This window comes from Pongo pygmaeus, chromosome 4 (assembly GCF_028885625.2).
Source record: "Pongo pygmaeus isolate AG05252 chromosome 4, NHGRI_mPonPyg2-v2.0_pri, whole genome shotgun sequence".
In the NCBI taxonomy this organism is placed as follows: domain Eukaryota; kingdom Metazoa; phylum Chordata; class Mammalia; order Primates; family Hominidae; genus Pongo; species Pongo pygmaeus.
Genome location: NC_072377.2, coordinates 147,196,239 through 147,219,957, shown reverse-complemented (window position 1 = coordinate 147,219,957; position 23,719 = coordinate 147,196,239). Strand labels below are relative to the sequence as shown.

Here is a 23,719-nt window from a genome sequence, read left to right as displayed (position 1 = left end):
ACCTCAGCTTCCCTGGATATCAAATAGGAGCAATCTTACCCTCCTGGCAGGGGTGTTGTGAGGATTAAATGCAAGAATGCAGAAGTACTCCTCAAATGAAGGGCATTCAGCAAGAAAGAGCCCAGTAAATAACAGTGATAATGGTGAAGAGGATGATATTGAATTGGCATCTTGCCAGGCATGACATTTTCAAAACTTTCCATTCACGTCTGAAGAGGAAGGATCAGAGGTGAAAAATCAAGCTGTCTCAATGTTGTAAGTTTTACAAGCCTAGGAGCCAGAGGCAGAAACAGCCAGGGCAGAAGGCAGAATCAACACATTGAGAGCCTAGCTCTGTGGCGTTGCCCACATCTGCCTTCCAGGGTCGGGGCTCCCATCCTGGTGTTGAAAAGAGGATCTTTGCATCTAAAATAGTGAGTATGATAACTGTGCGACACGACCACCAGACTCAGAAATACTCACCTGCCTCAGACATAAAAGTAAGGACTTCGTTCATTACATTGATCCTCTGTGAAACCTCAAAGGGTAGCAATCAGCTAATTGAAGAAAAATGGTAAGGTGGACACATTGCTGGGATGTACTGAAAGTAAGGCTCAGAGTAAGGCTCAGACCACTCCCTTCTGCCTCATATTGGGAAAGGTAACAGGGACTAGTGCAGAGAGAGGCATGGAGAGAACTTGGATGAGATCATTGTCCTTTCACCTGGCAGCTGTCCAGCCCCCAAATAGCTTTTGTGTCCAGTCCAAAAATAAGATCACATGAGAGGGGGAGAAATAAATACACAGTGCTTGTGCTTGGCCTTTCTGTGGGCATACCAGTGTCAGCTGCACTTGTAGGGGCCCAAGTACCTCATGACCCACTCCGCCGCCTTCCTCTCCAGGATCCCCAAGGCTAGGAGGCCAACCTACTAACAGGGTGGGTATGGTGTGTGGTTTCACTCAGCTCTTCTCATGGGGTTTCTCTGAGCTCCATTCATACCAGAAAGGGAGCAGGAGAGAGAGGACAAGTGGATCCAACAGCCTTCGCTCCAGGGGAATCAGGGCATCGCCTCCTTTTCTGGGAGGACACTCCCTTCTGATGGTGAATGGGAACTCCCTTCCTCCTGCAGCAGCCTGCCTGCAGCCGTCCTGGTAGAACAGTGTGGACACTGCAGAAGCTGTCACTGCCCAAGAAAGAAAGGACCCTAGAGCCAAGGCAAAGAGGTGAGTGCATCTGTTTCTGCAAAGGGCTCAGATTGCTACAGACTTTCTGCTTGGCTTCATGCTTGTGCTCAGCATGAACGTTCTCCCTCCCCCGCCTTCCTTTTCTCATCCCTGATCTGGGTCTGTGGCAAGCTTGAGTCTATGTGATGAATGCTAGAGTGAAATATTCCTGTACTGCCTTCTCTCATTCAAAGGCCAATTTACTCCCAGAAAGAACTGGGTAGGTCTAGTTCTTAGTGGGGAAGCAGGAAGTGGTTCCTACTAAGTGAATTATCTTTGCTGAGATCCAAGAAGACGTTTACCAGGAAATCATTAGACAAATCCCATTACAGTAGACTTAATGCTTCATTTTAAAAAGCACTGCATGAAATAGAAAATAAAAGGATGCCAGCTGATTCTTTGTCGTTGGCAAAAAGGAAAAAAACAAAAATGAGACATGCAGAGCCTCTTTTTCCCCAACACCTCCCTTCCCCATCTCTTCCTGATTTCTTAGAGCCCTGCAAAACATACTTAACAGATTCAAGAACTCCTTTCTCTGGTTGAAAACAAGAGGAATAAAATCAGGGGTTTGGGGAAAATTGCTCTGTACACAGACTTCAGAGACAAAGAGGAGAAACAGATTTTGCAGCCTCGGTCTCCCCTTTAATGCCTCTTCATAGAACATGTACCTATATCCATTTAGGGATATGGATAGACGCCACTATCACGTCCACACACAAACTGTTATCCTGGATGCAGTCTGCCCCTAGGCTATGGACTACAAATACCCATGCTAAGAAGCAACCAACAAAATTCTGGTAGGAACAAGGTCATTACTTGAATAAGTCAGGATTCATTTAGTAACCATGGACTGAAACCCAGTTTGAAGAGATTTAGGCAAAAAGAGGATTTTTTTATTAACTCATGTGCCTGAAAAAGCAAGGTTTTGGTATCATGAGATCCAGGGGCTTAGATGATGGCATCGTGAATCTGTCTTTCCATTTCTTGGCTTTGCCTCCCCTGTGTCCTTCTGTTTCCAGGAAGACCTGCCCATTGCAATGGCCAGACGGCTGCAGCAGCTCCCAGCTGACATCCTACTAGCACAGCACCGTACAAGAACAGGTGCTTCCCTTTCTAGTTCTAGCTAGAATCTCAGGGTCAATCTCATAGAACTAATGTGGTTATTGTACCCATCCTTGCCATGGGCGTGGAGTCATTCCCATCCCCAAAACTGCATGGACTGAAAGCAATGAAGGGGTGTTTCCCCAGAAATGATCAGAGTTCTCGTCCCAGGACAAAGTGGGCTAGATGCAGAGTGGCTGAAGTCAATGGTTGCCACTCTATGTTGCTTTTTTGCAATGGTCTAGATTGACTCAAAGCTCATCTGATAGCAGCTCCTCCCTCTTACATGCCATAAAAATGTATTAGTGACAGAATTTCTCATAAGAAGGATAATTATTAGCGGAATAGGTGACTAAAAGACTCCATGGCATGTTATTCCTAGAGATCCCTGAGAGTAGGAAAGACAGCAGGAGGCTTGTCTGTGGCTTAGCCCCCAGACCATGCACCAGGTCCAGACCCACCTGGGCTCCCAAATTGCCCATGCTCACATGGGTCTCCCTTCTCCCTCTCCCCCCCCTTGCCCAGTTCTGTCTCCCTCTCCTCTTCTGCTGTGAACTCATCTTGCCTTGTGAGGGCCAACCTTGGTGCTGTCTCCCCTCTGAGGCCTTATCTGGCCCTTCCAGACTTTCCTGCTGTCTCCCCTCTCTGAATCAGAATTGACTGTCAGGATTGCAGTTCACTGTTTACATGTTCTTTAAGAACTTCACGTATCTTAGTTTCTCTCACAGCTTGAATTCTCCATTCTTGCAGGAAAATTAAGTTTCATTCCCGAGCCCTCTCTGTGGTAGCTAATAGATACTAGGTGCTTGATTAAGTGCATCCAATTAATTGACCAATAGAAAATGAGTCTTCCTAAATAGATTACGGAGAATGGATGGATTACTTGGGGTCCTTAATTCTTTTTTCTTTTCCTTTTTTTTTTTTTTTTGAGACAGAGTCTTGCTCTGTCACCCAGGTTGGAGTGCAACGGTGAGATCTTGGCTCACTGCAACCTCCGCCTCCCAGGTTCAAGTGATTCTCTTGCCTCAGCCTCTTCAGTAGCTGGGATTACAGGCACCCACCACCACACCCAGCTAATTTTTGTATTTTTAGTGAGACAGGATTTTGCCATGTTGGCCAGGCTGGTCTCGAACTCCTGACCTCAGGTGATCCACCCCCGCCTCCGCTTCCCAACGTGCTGGGATTACAGGCGTAAGCCACCGCGCCCAGACTTGAGGTCCTTAATTCTGACTTTAGAAGTAATATAATAACTATAGCAAACACAGATGGTATGCTGGAGTCCCTACAGGCATCATCTCAGGTAATCCTCACAATGAACCTACGAGGCAAGTACTGCTATTATCCCATTTAGCAGATGGGTAAACCAAGTCTCAAAGAAATGAGTTACTTATCCTAAATTATACATCTAGTAAGTGGTGATGTGCGGATTATAACCCAGGATGCCACCTTCTCATTTCCCATTCCACTAATCATTTACACACCTATCAGTAGAATTTCCTGCTGCCTGAGTTTAAAGAGCAAAGGGCACAGGTGATTGGTCAGAGAGCAGGAAGAAGTACATATATTTTAGACCCCTCTTCTGCCACCTGGGTGCCCAGTACCTCTACTGGGAAGTTCTTTTTAGATTCTACCCAGGGGTAAGGGGTCACTCCCCTGCCCCAGAGCCTACAGGAATGTCAGGGATTTCACAAAAAGAGGTGCCTCTGGGATTCTGCATAGAGTAGGGTGCTTTTTAATTAAATGGGGGTAGGGTGGTCTTTGCAGGAAATGTTGGCTAGAGGGTAGGCTTTAGAATTTACGCTTGCCCCTTGGGCTGCCAGTCAGTATATTATGGCCCTGCCCTTTATCCTACCCCCCACCAGGGTGACCAAGCTGGGGCCCTCCCTCAGAGGGTGGCTGGCAGGATTTGGAAGGCAAGCAAATTCTGATCTCAAAGAAAACCAAAATCTTGAGAATAGAGTGGTGATTTCTTGTACCATCTATGCCCCCACATCAAGCCACTGGACTCTTGGCTGATGCAGTCATCTTTGTGCTGGCAAAACTTTTGGTTCAAGTGTATCTTGTTTCTTTGATGCACACCGGCCTATTCATATGGCTTCATATCTTGGAAAGAGCAGATCCTATTGATTTACGTTATTCCTGTATCTTTACAATATCCTGTGGCAGTGTGAAAGAGCTGCTGTTCTCACCTTCCTTCCATTGATAGCACAACTGAGGCATTGTGAGAGTGAGTCGTGACCTTTACACAGAAGGTCCCAGGCCGGGAATGTAAGAGTTCTGAGGTCTTTAGAACCCAAATCTGCTTGGTTCTCCATGAGGTTATGATGGTGGGCAGGGTTGGGGGGAATACATATATACAGACAGACAGGCAGATAGAGATAGATAGATAGATAGATAGATAGACAGACAGATAGATAGATGGAGATATAGATAAATTCTTTGGGTAAATCTTTAAGAGAAAAAAAAACACTGCTAGACCCAAGAGGAATGAACACATGTTCACACAAAAACTTGCCCATGAATAACAACATTATAATAATAGCCAAACAGAAGAAACACCCCAAAGGTTCATCAGCTGATGAACGGAGAAATAAAATGTGGTGTATCCATGCAGTGAAATATTATTCAGCAATAAACAGGAAAGAAATGTTGATATGTGCTCCAATACAGAAGAACCTTGAGGACATCACACTAAAGGAAAAACGCTCATGTTGTTTGATTCCATTTATATGAAACGGCTAGAACGGGAAAATCTATAGAGACAGAAAGTAGATGAGTGGTTGCTTAGGCCTTGCAGGAGGGAGGAATGGGGAATGAACTGCTAATGGATATGGGGTTTCTTTAGGGGGTGACAAAAATATTCTAAAATTATAGTTGTGACGGCTGCACAACTTTGTAAATATACCAAAACCACTTAATTGTACATTTTAAATGGGTGAACTTCAGAGTATGTGAAGTATATCTCAATAAAGTCATTTAAAAACCCAAACCAGCCTGGCCAATATGGTGAAACCCCGTCTCTACTAAAAATACAAAAATTAGCCGGGTGTGGTGGTGCACGCCTGTAATCCCAGCTACTTGGGAGGCTGAGGCAGAAGAATCACTTGAACCTGGGAGGTGGAGGTTGCAGTGAGCCAAGATCACTCCACTGCACTCCAGCCTGGGCGACAGAGTGAGACTCTGTCTCAAAAAATAAAAAATAAAAATAAATAATTTTAAAAACCCAAACAACTGCTATTGAAATAATTAACCCTGTGACAGGGCTTTGCCGAAGGATGTGATCTCACCCTGTAAGCCCTGATAAGCTTGTCTTGTCCCATAGAGCCTGGCCATAGGTCACTTACACAATTCCACTGAGAAGAAGATAGATGGAAAAGATAGGATCAATTAATTTCTCCTCAGAGTCTAAACCAGGAGAGTTTTTTTCCGCTTTCCTGGGCAGACATTTTAGATTTTTTGGAATCAGTCTCACTACTTTATTTTCACTTCTGGGTTTTAAATCATGCTTCAGAAAGTGTTTCCCATTCTAAGATTATAAATCTTATTAACTAATGTTTTCCTCTAAGGCTTGTCTCTTCACACTTAAACCTCGGATTCATCAGGAATTTAAATAAGAAACTGGGGATCCAGATTGGGTTTGTTTGTTTGTTTGTTTGTTTTTGCCACATAGCTAGACAATTATGAAACCAGAAGTTCTTAATTTGGGGTTAAAGTGTGCCTGGGGCATCTTGTAACTTCCTGAAATTAAATGTAAAACTGTGTGTGTGTGTGTGTGTGTGTCTGTGTGTGTGTGTGTGTGTGTGTGTGTGTCCTGGGGAATAGAGCTATACATCTTGTCAAGATTTTCAAGAGGTTTTGTGACTCAGGAAAACCAGTAGGCTTTCTATATTTCATAACCTGCTTGGGGTTATGTTGCATACACTCCAATATACCAAGACCCAATCTAAACCAACAGGATAGTTGTTAAATCATTACAGGGGAGGCCTGAGAGATCACTCTGTTCTCTGTCACATGTCAAGTGAGAGTTGCACCATCTTTTGGTTTGATGTTCTGCTGAGGCAGAGAATGAGAAGTCTCTCACTGGTTCCTCTTGGGTCTATAAAGCTTTAGTTTGTTGTTGCTGCTATTCTTTTTGAGATGGGGTCTTTCTCTGTCATCCAGGCTGGAGTACAGTGGCGTGATCTCAGCTCACTGCAACCTCCGCCTTCTGGGCTCAAGCAATCCTTCCACCTCAGCCTCCCAAGTAGCTGTGACCACAGGCACATGCCACCACACCCAGCTAATTTTTGTGGGTTTTTTTTTTTTTTTTTTTTTTTTGGTAGAGAAGGGGTTTCATCATGTTGCCCAGGCTGGTCTTGAACTCCTGGACTCAAGCAATGTGCCTGCTTTGGCCTCTCAAAGTGCTGGGATTACAGGCATGAGCTACTGCAGCTGGCCTAAACTTTAGGTTTTTAATCATCAACTGACAAATCAGTGGAGGTAGTGCACCATTTTAGCTGACAAAACTTGGGGCCTTCCTGTCACAAAGACTTTGAGGAGGCAAGGTTCACAGCCTATAGTCCCATAAATATAAATAAATGATAAACTGAAAACAAAACTGCCATTACAAAGAAGGTGGAAGATCCTATGTGCAGGCTCATGCATTCATGTAATAAATGTATATGCAACACCCACTATATGCCAGGCATCGTCAAGACTGGTAGCTCTCAAAATGCAGTCCCTGGACCAGGAGCAGTAGCAGCAGCTAGAAACTTATTAGAAATATAAACTCTATTTCAGTAGGCCCACCCCAGATCTACTGAATTAGAAACTCTGAGGTTGGGGCCCCGCAATCTGTGTTTTAACAAATCCTCCAGGTGATTCCAGTGCACACTCGAGCTTCAGAACCACTGGTCTCGGTACTGAGTATATAACAGTGAGAAGACAAAGTCCTGCTCTCCTTGTGGAATTTGTATTCCAGTGTATGTGGTAGGGGAGACAGAACAAGTAAGTAAATGTTTTATTTATTTTAATTTAATTTTATTTTATTTTATTTGAGACAGAGTCTCACTCTATCACCCAGGCTGGAGTGCAGTGGCACTATTTCGGCTCACTGCAACCTCCACCTCCCGGGTTCAAGTGATTCTCCTGCCTCAGCCTCCTGAGTAGCTGGGGTTACAGATGCCAGCCACCACACCTGGCTAATTTTTGTAATTTTTAGTAGAGACGGGGTTTCACCATGTTGGCCAGGCTGGTCTCGAACTCCTAACCTCAGGTGATCCACCCGCGTCGGCCTCCCAAACTGCTGGGATTATAGGCACGAGCCACCACGCCCAGCCTAAGTAAACATTTTATGAATACAATAATTTTGAGAAAGTAGTAAGTAGTATGAGGAAAAAGAAAGTGGGAGATGTAAAAAGACAGTGATAAGGGGCTGATTTAGAACAGGTGGTCAGGGTGCAGGTGGCCTGAGCTGAGACAAGAATAACAGGAAAGAGCCAGCCAGGCAAATAACCTAGAGGCAGAAAATAAACGCATAATTCTGGGCAGAGGGAATGGGAAGTACAAAGGCCCTGAGCTAGGACCAAGCCTGGCACGTTATGAGGAGCAGGTGACTGAAGCACAGTGAGCAATGAATATGTTGGGGGAGAACTTGCAGAGGCAGGTGGTGGTAGTGAGCTTAGCTTTTGTTCCTAGTGCAAAGGAAAGGCCCTGGACAGTTCTGAACAAATAGGGACATGGTCTGATTTACCTTTTAGCAGGTTCCTTCTGAAATGAACCGCAGAGGGTTAGGATAGAGCAGGGAGGCCAATTAGGAAGATACCCCAATACTCCAGGCAAGAAATTTGGTGCTTGGATGAACTAGAGCAATGTGCAAACATCTATTATTAAGTGAAAAACAATCACACAGGACATTGTGGACAGTAATGTGTGTTTTTAGCATACACATATTCAGGGTACAAAGACAGCTTTCTTTCCTGAAAGGATCCATACATTCAAAGTGAATAGTGGTTATCTTTGGAGAAAAGAGGGTTAATGAGGGTCGTTTTATACCTCTTGGTGCAGTGTTATCATGTGCACGGAGTGTTCGTTTTATGTAAAGGTAAAAAAAAATTTTTTTTTTTTCAGACGGAGTCTCGCTCTGTCACCCAGGCTGGAGTGCAGTGGCGCGATCTCGGCTCACTGCAAGCTCCGCCTCCCGGGTTCGCCGAGTTCACCGGGTTCACGCCATTCTCCTGCCTCAGCCTCCCGAGTAGCTGGGACTACAGGCGCCTGCCACCACGCCCGGCTAAATTTTTTGTATTTTTAGTAGAGACGGGGTTTCACCGTGTTAGTCAGGATGGTCTCGATCTCCTGACCTCTTGATCCGCCCGCCTCAGCCTCCCAAAGTGCTGGGATTACAGGTGTGAGTCACCGCGCCCGGCCAAAGTAAAATATTTTAAAATTAAAAAACTAGGATCGAGGGGCCGGGCGTGGTGGCTCACACCTGTAATCCCAGCACTTTGGGAGGCCGAGGCGGGAGGATCACGAGGTCAGGAGATCGAGACCATCCTGGCTAACACAGTGAAACCCCGTCTCTACTAAACAAAATACAAAAAATTGGCCAAGCGTGGTGGTGGGCGCCTGTGGTCCCAGCTACTCGGGAGGCTGAGGCAGGAGAATGGCGTGAACCCGGGAGGCGGAGCTTCCGTGAGCCGAGATCGCGCCACTCCACTCCAGCCTGGGCGACAGAGCGAGACTCTGCCTCAGAAAACAAAAACAAAAACAAAAAAACAAAAAAACTAGGATCGAGGAAAACACAGTAGAATAGGCGACAGACAATCAATATTAGAGGAGAGGAAACCCAGCTCTCATGGGTAGGACCCTTCCCAAGCCTCCTCCCCTGAAGTTGCTGAAGAATCAGGCTAACCAGCGGGGGGACAAGCGCGTGTGATTGGATTTCAGTGGGATCAGGGTGAGGCACCTTCCTTCTTGAGGATCATTGGACTCAGCTTCTGTCCTGCAGCTCTGGTGATGTTTGTGGCTGGCTGGTCTCCTTGAGCAACGAATACAATTTCCCATGAATGTCTGCTGCATTTCCCATTGCCCTCTGTCATCGTGGTGCTTGCTTCACCATGAGACCAGGACACCCTTCATTTAACTGCCTCATTGGGCATAAACAGAGGGAAATGTGTTGCTGGAGGGAGAGAGTGGCATGCAGCATCCAATTTCTCCCGTCAGCTGATTAAGATTTGTTGTGCCTGAAGAAGGTCAAATGAGATTAGAAAGAAAATGCAATGTGTCTGGTGTGTGTTTCACATAACTGTATCATTTGTGTAAACAGGATGAATGAAGGGGAATTTTTAAAGCAAATATTGAGTGTCATTCTCAAGAATCAAGGACAAGACACCAGGGCTTATGTTCTGCCTGGAGAGAAAAAAAATGTATATATTGGGGGCATTTTGAACCCTGTTGATTCAATAACGCTCTGCTTATTTCATGCTGGTACAGTTAAAATGTGATAGTTATATGTCTGATTTTCAGAGGCACTGAGCACAAAATAAGTAAAACCGCAGAACCACCACATTCTACCTTTATTGCCCTTCTAAAGCTCTTAGGAGAGGTGTAGAGCCACTTTCTGTAATAGCAGCTGCCTAAGTGCTCTGTATTGAGTCCATCTGCTAGGATGTGAAAGGAAAAATCTCACCTCTGGCAACAGCCACAACATTTTAGATGTGGATGACTCCAGGGCAAGCCCACATCTCTGTGGATAAACCTACTAGAATTTTTTTTGGTCCTCCAAACCTGTAATTTTCTTCCTTTCTCTGAGGACCCCTCTGCAGTACTAGCAGCCTCTCCTACAAGGTTTTATCAGGGCAGAAATGGCTTTTAAAGTGGTGTAAGAGCTTTGGAGGAAGACATGATTTCTGTTACATGTTCTGCATACGATCTAGCATACTGTGGATGCTTAATAAGCAGCTTCGACGGCTATTATTTCCACTGACTATTTCCAGGCACAGAGCTGGAGGGCTATTCTGAGACCAGACTTTTCGACTAGGTCATCGCAAAGTCCCTTCCTACTCTAAATAACAGTGGGGCTGAAAAGCATTCACATGATAATGTCTCCAGACTGGGAAAAATCTCAATATATGTTATTTAAAAGGTAAATCTAGATAGTAACAGAAGTTGAAATAAATGTAGAAATTGAAGGATATTAAAATGAAATTTTAAAAAATTTCAACATTGGTGGGAATTATATTACAGTAAATACCTTAACTGAGGATTATTTCCCAGTATTTGGACAGTAATATTGCCAAACACCCAATATGCAGTAGATAAATTAGCATGTGTCAGTAGCTAGGGATTACATTTGCCTAAAAGCTGTGTGTGTATGTGTGTGTGAGTGTGTGTGTTTAAACAGGGTTTCATAACTGGACATAATGGAGAAATAAAATAAAATAATGACTTGCATTTGCATTCCCTGCGTTCAAGGTGCTTGAACACACTTGGACACATTTGATTGTCATGATAATCCTGTGAGTTTGCAGGGAAGATATGAGTAGGAAAGTCTTATTAATTTCCACTAGGAGGTGGGGATTCTAGAGCCCTTGGGCTGAATTGCCCAACAATGGCCAACCACACAGTGCAGGCCGGTTAACACGGGGTTAACCTCAAGCAGGGAGACCTGGTTTTAGTCACAATGAGGACTTTAACTAAGGGTACCACCTGAGTGAGTCTCTGAGTCTGCATCTCTGTCCTTAGGATTTTTAGGGTATTTTCTAACTTTCAAGTCTATCATTTCACGTAGTTAAAAAGGGTTAACATGCATACTACATCTAGCATAATGATTCTTTAATACTTGGAAAACCATTGTCCGAAATATTTTTTTTAAGGATTCAGAAGGCCGTTTGGAACCTTGCAGATACTCAGGAAGATTATTATGTTTTAAAGCAAATTATCAGCATCCTTTGCATGTGTAGAAGTGGTAGCTCATGAGGGTTCCAATTAATAGGGTCTCAAGAAATCAACATTTTCTGTATATTCAAGTCCCTTTTGGGAGCTGCTGCTTATCCATGATTGGAGTTCTGTGATGATTGAGCCTCTAGCTCTTTAGTACAGGACACAAGCTCCTTCTCCAAGCCTTATCCCTTCAGAAGGCACATGGATGGCTTCCCCACACCCCTATGCTCTGTGGGGGTGTGGGGAACAAACTGCAACTCCATCCTCTCTACACCTAAGCAACTACCCAGAGAAGGTAGAGACTGGAGAGCATATTTCTAGTTCTGACAGGTTGATCTGTACCTCTCTACCTGAATCATCAGGTGAGCAGGCTTGTGTACATACATGGGAGTGCATGCATGCACACACACACACACACACACACTCCTGCCTTCTGGGCTCAAACGCCTGCATAAGCAGGAGTGACTCTTCAATTATTGGAAACTATTAATCATGTTTTCATTTGGTTTCTTCAAAGACAGCTCTTGATCCATATCCTTTCAGTCCACCTTATTCCCCACCTCCTAGCCAAAGAGTTATTTGTCCAGACAGCTCCCTCCCTTCACTTACCCTGTCCTGGCCAGAAGTATAAAGAGGTTGTCCATGGCCCATTGAAGAATTTCCCACCCCTGAATTTGAGCTCACCTGAGGATTCACCTCATCCAACGGGGACAGGCTTGAACAGTGGAGAGGGAGGACAGAGCTGCCACCTCTGCAGCCCCTTGCCAGTCCCAACCTGGATGGCTTTCGCCTCGATTGACTTCGCAAAATGCCATTTGTAGGGCTTGGCTCTGGGGATGGCACAGACAGACACACACACGCACACATACACGTTGCCACACACAGACATCTACACCCTATGCAGGGATGCCAGATGACAGAACAGAAAAGGCCTCCCTTTCATCCAGCAGCCTTCTGATTCCAGAGGAGAGTCTCCGAGCCACGACCTGCTGTTTCCTTGGCGACTCAGGCCTCAAAATAAACAGGATTCTGCTCAGACGGGCCAGAAGTCCATTCGGCTCAGACATTTGCCCCAAGACAAACCACGTTAAAATAACACCCAGGGTAGCTGCTGCCACCGTCTTCTGTCTCTACCTCCCTCCCAGCTGGCCAATGGCTCTGTGTTCCTGGGCCTGCTGCTGGCTGTCCAGAGTAGGGGTTGCTTAGAGCTGTGTGCATCCCTGTGGGTGGTGTGGGAGTGGGCGGTTGTCTAAAGGCAAGTCCCCTCTGCTGATAAACAAGGACCGGAGATAGACCTAGAGGCTGACATTCTTGGCTCCCCCAGCCTGCCCCCCCCCCCACCTCGATTTCCCACACAGCCCTAGGGACGGGTAGCCAGCTCTGTGGCATGGTATCTGGAGGCAGGCCAGCAACCTGATGTGCATGCCACGGCCCGTCCCTCTCCCCACTCAGAGCTGCAGTAGCCTGGAGGTTCAGAGAGCCGGCTTGGGGCTGCTGGGGCGGCGGCCGCTGCACAGTGACAGTGACAAATACAGAGAAGAAGACACCAAGTGGATTCTGCTTCCCCTGGGACAGCACTGAGCGAGTGTGGAGAGAGGTACAGCCCTCGGCCTACAAGCTCTTTAGGTAAGAATCAGGGCATCTGATCCGGGAAACAGAGCAGGTTATAGCTGAGGTCGTGTGTGTGTGTGTGTGTGTGTGTCCAAGTGCAAATGTAATGCTACTTGAAGAAGAAAGAAAATGTTTCAAGCAGATAGCACTGGAACCAGGACTCTTGCAAGTGAATCTCAAGAAGCTCACCTTTGGCTGGGTTTAAACTGTGGTGCAGACTGCTCTGGGGGAAGGGCGTGCTGATGTCACAGACATGTAAAAATAGTACTTCTAGTTTAGAGACTGCAAAAATATGAATGCACCATGCTGCCACATTATCTCCATTCCTCCAGTGCCTGCCTGACACTGGCCGTGAATCAGGGCTGGAAGGGGCAGGCATTTCTCATTTACTAAAGTGCTGGATGCAGCCCTTGAGGTTCGGCAGAAGCAGAAAGCTGCGGTGAGTCTGGCTGTGGTGAGTGTGGCTAGCATTATCTTGCTGTGTCACACTAGCTCTCTCTTGGGAAGCCTGGATATTCAGCTGCCTTGGAAAAGCTGTCCACATGGTGGGCAGCTTAGAATTTATTAACCTTTTGATATAGAAGTCAGGCTGAAGTTTAGGATTATCTGGGCATGTCAGCTCAGGGTTTTGGTAGGGTGGTATTCCCATGGCCCCATGGTCACTCGGATTACTTCTTTCCTTCCTTTCTGATCTTGGAATATCACATCCTCGTTTCAGTACCCCTCCGATGGGCACTAGGAAAGAAGGAGTCAGAATGGACAGAGTCTCTGGCACATACGCTATCCACACCCACATCACAATTACATGCCAAAGGTATGCAAGGCTGCTGCAAAGGAGCACTTCAGAAATGCAGCCCTCCAGATACTGAGATGGAAATTTCAGGCATTTAATCAAGTACCCACTTTTCAGAGACCCAAGGGAGACCCCTCTCAGGCCCAAGGGCTCACTCTGCCTCAGCAGAATTCAAACACTCCATTATTCTCTAGCTATGTTACATCCACCCACCACCCCACCACCCCCATTTGCCTCCCTCCTTTCTGCACTGGTGACTGGCACTTTTCCTTTCATTCTCTACAGGGATGCGATTGTTTACGAGTTAGCTCCCCGACCCAGTGGGAGGACATGAGCATCCCGGCTGAGGGCGAGCCAGGCTGCCCCTCCGCCAGCTCTGTGTAACAGTGAGCCAGCAGTAGTGGCATCAGGGCTGAAAGAAGTGGGCCTCACTTTGGGAAGTGGTGTCTAGTGAAGGGTGGCCAGCAGTTTACCGGAGCTGTTTGTCAGTGTGGATGACTGAGGATTTTGGTGGAGACTCTGATTCACAGTCACAAATTCTCTTTTCCTTTGTTTTCTTTGTGTTGGTCTTTGAGGGCTTCCGAGGAAAGTCCCCTCTTGAGATGTAGATCTGAAGGCAAGATCAACAATTTGCTGTTGGCAGAGGGACTCAGAGAGACTTTGTTCTGTTGCCCCTGCCTTTGTTAGTGTGAATAAATGGGCTTCCAAATGAAGTATGTAATCCAAAGCAAATTTAGTATGCAAAACATTAAGAGAAAACACAATGAGTTTCTTTTAAACTCTCTCTCAAATCTGCTGTTTACAAATGACTTGACTAGTTCTGCAAAGGATCAAGGAAGCCATATCTGGTTAAGTGGTTTGAGTTTACAGGTGAGTAGCACCAGCCACAATGATAACATTCAGTGGAGATGGTGGGCGGACATCCATACGCTGTATCTACATTGAAGAGACATCTCATCCTGGGACAGTGCAGCCCCTCACTTAGGTGACATGCATTCTGTGAACTGCACATAAACTATTAAGGATCTTGGGACTGCTGTTACAGGAAAGAGATCCAGACCCCAAGAGAGGGTTCTTGGATCTCAAGCAAGAAAGAAGTCAGGGCGAGTCCGCAGTGCAAAGCAAAAGCACTTACTTTCTTTTTATTAAGAAAGTAAAGTGGTGAAAGCACAGCTACTCCATTGACAGAGTAGGGTGTTCCCAAAAGTAAGAGGAGGAACACGTCCATCCTAGGCACCATGCTCGTATATATAGGATTTTAAAAAGGTCATGGGGAGATGTGCTCTGCTACAAGGGTTTGTGATAAAGGATTAATTTTCTTTTTCTTTTTCTTTTTCTTTTTTGAGACAGAGTTTCACTCTTGTTGCCCAGGCTGGAGTGCAATGGCACAATCTCGGCTCACTACAACCTCCGCCTCCCAGGTTCAAACAATTCTCCTGCCTCAGCCTCCCGAGTAGCTGGGATTACAGGTGTGCGGCACCATGCCTGGCTAATTTTGTATTTTTATTAGAGACGGGGTTTCTCCATGTTGCTCAGGCTGGTCTCTAACTCCTGATGTCAGGTGATCCAACCGGCCTCCCAAAGTGCTGGGATTACAGGTGTGAGCCACTGCACCCGGCCTAATTTTCTTAATTACTATATTTTGCGAGAATCCATATTATCTTTAAAGCAAAATTAGGAATGCCTTTGTTCTCAAAATATCAGGCTATCTGGACACTCCCAAGTCTGAGTCTGTGTAGTAAACATTATCAATCTATTCCCTTAACCGTAAATATCTGGAGTTTAGGAATGCCTAATTTTCTGGGAATGCAGCCCAGCAGGTCCCAGCCTCATTTTCCTAGCCCTCACTCAAGATGGAGTTGCTCTGGTTCGAACACCTCTGACACTGTCAGCCTGTGTGCTAGCTCCCAGGGGTGAGGTATTGTGCAGAGTGGACACACCCATTTCCACCTCATTAAATAAGCATTGCATGGCTAATGTAGTATCCCTTGATTTAGGTTGCTGGAAAAATAATCTGAAGTTGTTTGCGCCATAGGTATACCATGCTTTAGGTAAATCTAACATCTATACATGTGGGTGAGAGTACTTTTTCTGAAGAAAGGGTTCACTAATCAACAAATGTTCAAGTACCAGCAAGGTGTCCCCATCTTGCGATATGACTGGATCCAGCCCAAACAATCATAGAGAAGGAAGGGGACTGATTGGGTGGGCAGGTAACAGAGAATGGGCCTGGGCTGGCGTGTCCAACTCAACGGAAAGATAAGCAAAGGAGTCCAAGGTACAGGAACAAGAACAAGCATCTGGGCCAGTGGCCTACAGGAAGAGAAAAGGGGAGGGAAAGAATAGCAGTTATTTTGATTATTAAATACACCATGGTTTAAACCCAGCCAGAAGTGAGCTTCTTGAGTTCACTTGCAAGAATCCTGGTGCCAATGCTATCTGCTTAAAACATTTCTCTGTCTTTAACTTTTTCCTTGTTTTCCCCTTTCCTTTTTAATGATTAAATTATACTACTTACGAGAGGGAGCATAACACATTAGCTAAGTACATAGATTCTGTAGCTGGGCTGCCTGGGATCCAAATTCTGCCACTTATTAGTCCTGTGACCTTGGCCCTCGGTTTCCTCTTCTGTAAAGTGGGGGTAATAAAGTACCAACCTTGTCATGGAAGGAATCAAATGAGTAATGCCCTTATCAGCACAGGGTCTAGCTCATAGTGAGTACTATGTATTTGCTATTATTATTATTATTCAAAGGTGAATTCTAAAAAGGCTCCTTCGGCCAGGTGCGATGGCTCATGCCTATAATCCCAGCACTTTGGGAGGCCAAGGCGGGTGGATCACCTGAGGTCAGGAGTTCAAGACCAGCCTCGCCAACATGGTGAAACCCCATCTCTACTAAAAATACAAAATTACCTGGCATAATGGCACACACCTGTAATCCCATCTACTTGGGAGGCTGAGGCAGGAGAATTGCTTGAACCTGGGAGGTGGAGTTTGCAGTGAGCCGAGATCGCGCCATTGCACTCCAGCCTGGGTGACAAGAGTGAAACTCTGTCTCAAAAAAAAAAAAAAAAAAAGAGGAGAAAAGGCTGCTTACAAGTCCATTTGTTCCAAAGCCCAAAGTGACACTCTATGAGTGACCCCTGGTGCCACTGCTTGGGCAGCTTGGAGGCACATTTGCTTTGGCATGGAGCTTTGTTCACATGTATGAGCACTCAGACATAGAACAGCTTTTGGACTGGTCCCCAACATTTATTGAGCCCTTGCTGTGTCTAAGCACTGTGCTTGGCTGTAAGTGTATCACCTCACTCAATACTCATGACAACCCTGCATATAATAGTAGGGGCTGTTATAGATGCAGGAATTGAAGCTTGGTGGGTGGGGTGTTTGGCTAAGGTCACACAGCTACCAAGTGGCAGAGCCAAGCTTCATACCTAGGTTGTCCAGTGAGCCTGTGCTCCTCACTGATAGGCTATATATAGTTTGAGGGGATTATGAGAGGTGTCCTGAGAGGCACATAGAGCTTGGTGATAGGAATTCAGCACCAGATGATATTGGAAGACCCTAGAAAGTAGGCCAGGATTTGGAAATTCTGCTAAGAGATGGCAGGACCTTAGCTTGGGCCATAGGTAGAATCTCAACCTTGAGGACCTGTAGCCTCTGAGATTGGGTCTTTGGGGCAAGACATGAACACAGGCACTGGGGAACAGTGGGGCTAAGGTTTTTCTGACCAGGTAGTGGATGGTGCCCAAGAACAAAATAAACAGAGTGCTAACAACAGAGCCCCAAGCACAGCAAGCATGCTGGGCCAGGGGGCCTTACAATCCTCAAGCCTAAGGCCAGAGGTCATCTTGAGCTAAACTTGAGGTCAAGATTGGGTAAGTATCTGAGCACAGTAAAATTTACAATAATGAAAACAATTTGATTTGCTAATGCAATCCCTCTAAACATTATATTTAAAATGTGACTCACAGAGATTTGTTTTATACCTAATTGCTCAAGACCGTCTCCTGACCTTGTCCAAGGAATGCTGGTGATGAGAACAGGTGTGAGGGGCGTGCCTACCTTGCACCAGGGCTGTGTCAACATGGGGTATTACTCATGGACATGACTCATCTCTGCTCCTCCAGGACCTGTGTTCTTGTCCAGGGGTTTTCAAATTTTAATGTGTGTAAGAATCACAGGGGAACTTGTTTAAAAATCAGGTTCCTGGGTGCTCCCCACAATTTTGATTCAGTGGCTTCATGAGGGACCCAGGATTCTGCATTTTCTGGGTGGGGCCTAGGTAATTCTGTTGCCTTTGGTCCACAGAGCACAATTAAAGAAGATCAGGTCAGGCCGTTGCTCGGCTTCCTTTCTCGTTGTGACTATGAGAGGGAACACAGAGTTGTGTGGACTCAGTCATGGCAATTACCCCCTTCTTTGTCATCACTTCTTCCTGAATTGCCTGGTGAGACCACCCCTATTATGATAACAATAACAACACATTTGGTACATATTGAGTTATTATGTGCTGCGTACAGTGTGGAGCCCTATGCTTAGGCTATTCTCTCATTTAATCTTCACAACAATCCCATAAGTGAGGTATTACTATTACCCACATTTTATGAGCAAGGGAAAAACCTCACTGGTAGTAAGTGGCTGAGTGGGGATTTGAACTCAGAACTAGCAGCTTACCAGAGCCTAGATGTGTAACTAACTGCTAGGCCATTCAATGAGAGTAGTTTTAGCTCCTGTCAGTACCACCCTCCTTTCTCATTCTTGGGTGGGGTGTCTTTCTCCAGTTGCCATTCCTGTCATGCCCATCCCATTCCCAGACTCCTGTGTCATTTCTTTAGAAGACGTGTCTGGTGTTTCCTTATTTTTATTTCATTCAATGAGTCGAAGAGAGTTGGGGCAATGGACATGTGGTGGTAGATGTTAGGGTTGAGTTGTGTCCACCCCCAAGTTCATAAGATGAAATTCACCCCCTATCCCCTATTGCCTGAGAATGCAACCTTATTTTGGAGATAGGATCTTTACAGAGATAATCAAGTTAAAATGAAATCATTAGGGTGGGTCCTACTCCGCTATAACTGGTGTCATGCATAGAGAGAAGACAAAGTGAGTGGACATAGGAAGAAGATGGCCATCTACCTAGCCAAGGAGAGAGGCTTGGAACAAGTCCTTCCTTCATAGCCTCAGAAGGAACCAACCCTGCTGACACTTTGATCTTGGACTTCCAGCCTCTAGCACTGTGAGAGAATAAGTTTCTAGTTTCTGTTGTTTCAGCCACCCAGCCTATGGTGCTTGTTATGGCAACCATAACAGACTAACCTCGTAGAAAGCCAGATTCCTAGGTTCCCCCGCTAGGCCATGGCTCTGGGGTGATCTGGTTGAAGGCCTACACATTATGCAAAGGTTTGGCAAATTGGGAGCAACAAGTAGGCCCAAGGCCCAAGAGGGAAGAAGGAATGAACAGAAAGAGTGAAGAGGGAGGAAGGAAGCAAATGTAAAGAAAATAAGAGAAGGGAGGCTGGAGGAAAAGAGGAAAGGGAGAAGGGATTGGGATGGGCCTACTGAGGGCCATGTCAGGTTCATTGAGCTCGGCATGGATGCCTCCTGTGTGCCAGAGGGATGTGAGACACTGGGCTACAGCAGTGCCTGAGGACAAGAGCCCCCACCTTCATGAAAGTTAGAGGCTAGATGGGGGTATAGACATCAATCAAGCAGCAATTCTACCGAGTGGTCCTGAAAAACCACATGGCAGGGGAACTTGACCCCAACAGGGGGTCCTGGAAAGCTTCCATGAGGAGGTGAGGCTTGGGTTGAGGTCTGACGGATCAGCAGGTTTCAACTGGTGAGGGCAGAATGTTTCAGGTGACAGGGAGAGAAGCATGCACAAAGGTTGCCTGGCGTGAGGAAGCCTGGCATCACCAAGGAGCAGGAGGAAGGCCAGCGTGGCTGAGTGCAGGGACAAAGGGGCGAGCCAGAACCCAAGAAGCAGGCGGGGTCAGACTGTGCGGCCATACTGAGGATTTAGTTCCTTAAGCTGTGAGCCCTAGAAAGCCAGGGGAGAAAGTGATCCTATGTAGGGCAGTCTTTCATTTCAACGAAGGGAATGATGGGCTAGAGAGGCAGATGGCAAGGTTCAGCAGTGGGTCAGCCCTGGAGAGAGACGTTAGGCTTTCTGAGCTCACACACCCAAGGTTGGCTGCATGGCCATTAGGGAGGGAAGTTCCAGGCCACTCCTCAAAGTGTTTTAGCCATAGTCCTTCCTCAACAGAGTATGCTCTAGGAATTTGCAATGGCTCCACTGGGAAGGGTCTGAATAGGGACTCCCCTGTCAGTACGGCTAATTAGTAAGCTGGGCAGCCCGGCCAGGCTCAGACTGCAGTGGACTAGGCAGCCCCTTCTTTGGCATCATTTGAAGGACACAGAAAGGTCTTGTAAATCTAGCCTCTCTTTTGCCTGCCTGTACTTTGCCTGAAGTTGCAGGAGCAGGCGTGCATTCATAAGGTGACTTATTAATCAGGGACTGTGGCGAATGGCAGAGATTAGTCCACGCAGACCCCATGAGAGCACTGGGGGAGAGAATGGGTGGAGACAACCCCGAAAAGGGGCAGAGGGCACTGAAAGGAGGAGTGCAGAGTACCCGAAGCCCAATTTGCCTTTTTCATGATGTCACCAAGAAGCAGCAAGGTAGGTTCTGCGGGTGAGGGAGAGTCCCAGCTTGGTGTTTGCAGCTTTGCAGGTGCCTGAATGATTCCGAGGCAAACACATCCATCACTGGGGAGCTTCTCAGCTGTTGTTGGCATGATCCATATGTAAAAAGTCTGCATATAAAACTGAACGCCATGCCTTTACCACATACCCCGTCTGCCACAAAAATAATTCCCTTCTCTTCAGTTTGAGCAGAGGGACTGGTTTTCGCTTAGCAATGATGAGTCCCTGAAGCACACTGTAAGGGAGAGTGGTGATTTTCAGGAAGGTGAGAAAGTAGACAGGAGGCCTCTTGGGGGGCAAGATCCATCTGACTCCCACCCATCTGACATCACCCCAACCCATCCAGCCCCTGGCCTCCCGTCTGCTCCTCTACTGTTCTAGGCCCTTTCCTGACTCTCAGACTTTGCAACTGCTGTTTCTTCTACCCGGGATGCTTTCCCCTCAGTTCTTCAGGTAGCAGGCCTCTTTCCATCCTTCAGGCCCTGCCTTTCTTGTCAGTTCCTCCAAAAGGTTTCCCTGTTTCTCCCCTCTGACTTCTTTTTCCTTCATGCCGCTTACCTCAATTCGTAATTTTCTTGTCAATTTTTTTAAAAACTTTCTATTACCCATTCTCCCCCTTAGAATGTAAGCCTCATGAAGGCAGGAATAAGACCTTGTCTGTTTTGCTCCCTGCTATATCCCCAGTGAATAGGACAGAGCCGTGCCACAGAGTAGGTGCTCAAATATCAGTCTAATGAATGACTGAGTGAATCACTGAATGTTGGGAGTGTTAAAGCCAAGACTTAGGACAGCAATGGGACCTTCTACCCTCTGTTGCCCCTTATAGCTCTGGAAAGGGGCCTGGAAAGTAAAGCTTAGACTTTTGCATCAAGAGCCTCTCACCCTAACTCAGGTGGGCTGGCCTCTTGCAGTTCCCAGGACCGTATGCTATGTGTCAGCTGCTCAGGCTTAGTCGGCTTAGTGTCATCTCTGCAGAGAACTCACTTCGGAAGCCTGGAAAAATCCACCCTAGTGGTATTATTCATGCTTAGAGATGAATAACTTCTTTTGGCTGATGGGCATCAAAGACAAACAAGTGATGTCAGGCACCCAGAAGGGAGACATGGATCCAGCATGTTCCAGCCCTTGCACCCATGGAGACAGACAATGTAGCTCATCTCTGGCTTCCCCATCAGTCTGATGGGAATAGTGGAAGCAGTTTGCATTGATTAATCAATGTGTGCAAAGTGCTGAACCAATATCTTTAAGGACATAAAGAGCTTCTAGAAAATGAGACTCTTCTTATCCTTCCTCAGAATATCTATCAGAATTAAGAAACAGCAACTAAAGGAAAGTTGAGAATGAATGCTCCAGAGTCGCTCCCTGGAGTCTCCGCAGAGCAAGTTCAGCAGCCCAGAGGAGAAGAGAGCTGCTGCCTGGGCCAGTCCCGGCTTTTTGCAGTTGGCTGCATTGCCTTTGGTGATAAGGTGGTATTTAAGTTATAGGAGCAAAACATTCCTCCTTGAGCCTTGATTTTTTGTTGTTGTTGTTATTGTTTTGTTTTTTGTTTTGAAGTAAGAATGGGATCTTTCTAAATGGCAGAGATGCAGGGTGACTTCAGAATGGTTTCTTTCAAATGAGAGCTATTTCCAAGGATGAAATCTTCACTCAGTTGGCCACACAAAGCTCACTGCCATTCTCCCAGGCTGGTCCTGGATGTCTTAGCTGAAGGCGTGTGAAGCAGAGCCCTAAGCTCCCTGGAAAGCTAGCTCACACAGAAGAAGACAGGAATACTTCTGACAGTTCTGACCCATCTCTCATTAACCTTTCCCTATTTCAGAGCCACAGCCTGTGGCACTCTGGTAGGGTAGCATGTTGGTCAAGAGCATGAACCCTGGAGTGAGACTGTCTGGGTGTGAATTCTGGATCTGACATTCAATAGCTGTGTGACCCTGGTCAAGTTACACAACCTCTTTGATTCCATAAAATAGAGATAATAGCAGCAGTTCTGTCCTCGGGTTGTTGACAGGAAGATGTGAGTTAATACATCTAAAGTCTATAGTACATGCCAGCACTGCATCAGTGTGACTTGTTCCTATCTCATAGGGTTGGTGTAAGAATGTAGTGAGAGAATCCACGTAGAGTGCCTAAAATGTTTTAGCGCACAATGCACAGCACCTAGTATTTGCTCAATAAGATATGAATGATTGTTGCTGCTGGCAAATTTTCTGGCAAAGGTTTTTTGGAAGTCTTCATGAGAATGTACTTGAACACAAAAAATGGTACTAGGACATGCGGGTCACCTGTTTCCCTGCTGTTCCTCTGTCAGCCTGTTTTGTTCCAGGGGAAGATTATTATCCTGTGCCTTTTAAGCACTTACAATCTTCATGTCAGAAGCCTAGAACTAGCCAAGAAAGAAATAGCCCCCTTAAAGAGGTTAAGCCCAGGGCAGACACAGGCTACTTGTTCAGAAGTTTTAAGTTGCAGATGTTCCCAACAAATGATTAAAGAAGAGTTGACTTCAATAGATTCCTTTTGCTCAATGCACAAAAAGGCTTTGGGGTTCCCAACCAGCCAGGGGGTGTTCGGTTCCTCAATATATGTACATTTTGAAAATTCTGCTCAGTGTCCCCTGGCACTGGGCTTTGAGTTCAAATCATTTGGACATTGACTGCAGAGATAAAAGGACAGGCTATTATAGGTGGTAAATTGCACAGCCATTTTGCATTTTGGCTGCCCGATGCTCTACCCTCCCTTGTTGGGTGACCTTGGGTGGGGAACAGGTCCTCTTTACACTTTAGTTGCCTTATCTGTAAGAGCTCCTGTCTCAGAGGATGGTGGTGGAGGTTAAATTCAAGGTGGCATGTAAAGCTCTCAGCATAGCTGTCTCTCTTGATTCTTGCTAATTCTCTTCCCCTTCTTTTGTGGTCCTCCTGACTGCCTCATAGCTGTGGATATGGAAAAACCCAGTGGTGATCAACGTTTTCGAAGTCTGAGAATATTCCCTTGCACCAGGTGACCATGAGCACATCACTTGGCTTCCACACCAGCACAGAGAGATGGATTCTGGGAAGGGGTCCAGGTCGCAGTCTGGAGGAGGGGATGCTGGCAGCCCCCACACTCCACTCAGCCCATCCTTTCACCAAGGGAGGCCAGAATATGGATTTTCACTTGCTGCTCCCCTGGGTTGTTAGGCCTCTCATTAAGGCCTGAAGATTGATTTTCTCCTCTACAGAAGGTGGACCTCTTCCTGTCCCACTCTGACCCTCCCTAAGGCTTTCCCCACCTCCCACTGCGGTCTGAGGGTTTAATACACAGCTGGTTCAGGGTGGATCCAGATGCATGCAGCGCAGGGGGGAGCGTTTCCAAGGCGATGGCCGAGTTGTTTCAAACGACCCATTGACCTGA

The 23,719-nt window shown here is 46.3% G+C and overlaps 1 protein-coding gene across 5 annotated transcripts in view; it reads left to right on the top strand.

Moving 5' to 3' along the window:
- The first annotated feature begins 825 nt into the window (after positions 1–825).
- FGF1 (fibroblast growth factor 1) overlaps positions 826–23,719 on the top strand; it is a 108,007-nt gene continuing 85,113 nt past the window's right edge. For 2 of the 5 annotated variants that reach the window (XM_054488666.2, XM_063665594.1), the window contains exons 1-2: positions 826–1,202; positions 12,675–12,848. The gene's annotated coding sequence lies outside the window, so the exon portion shown is untranslated. The remainder of the gene's footprint in view (positions 1,203–12,674; positions 12,849–23,719) is intronic. The other 3 variants (XM_054488665.2, XM_054488664.2, XM_054488663.2) reach the window with 3 other exon arrangements.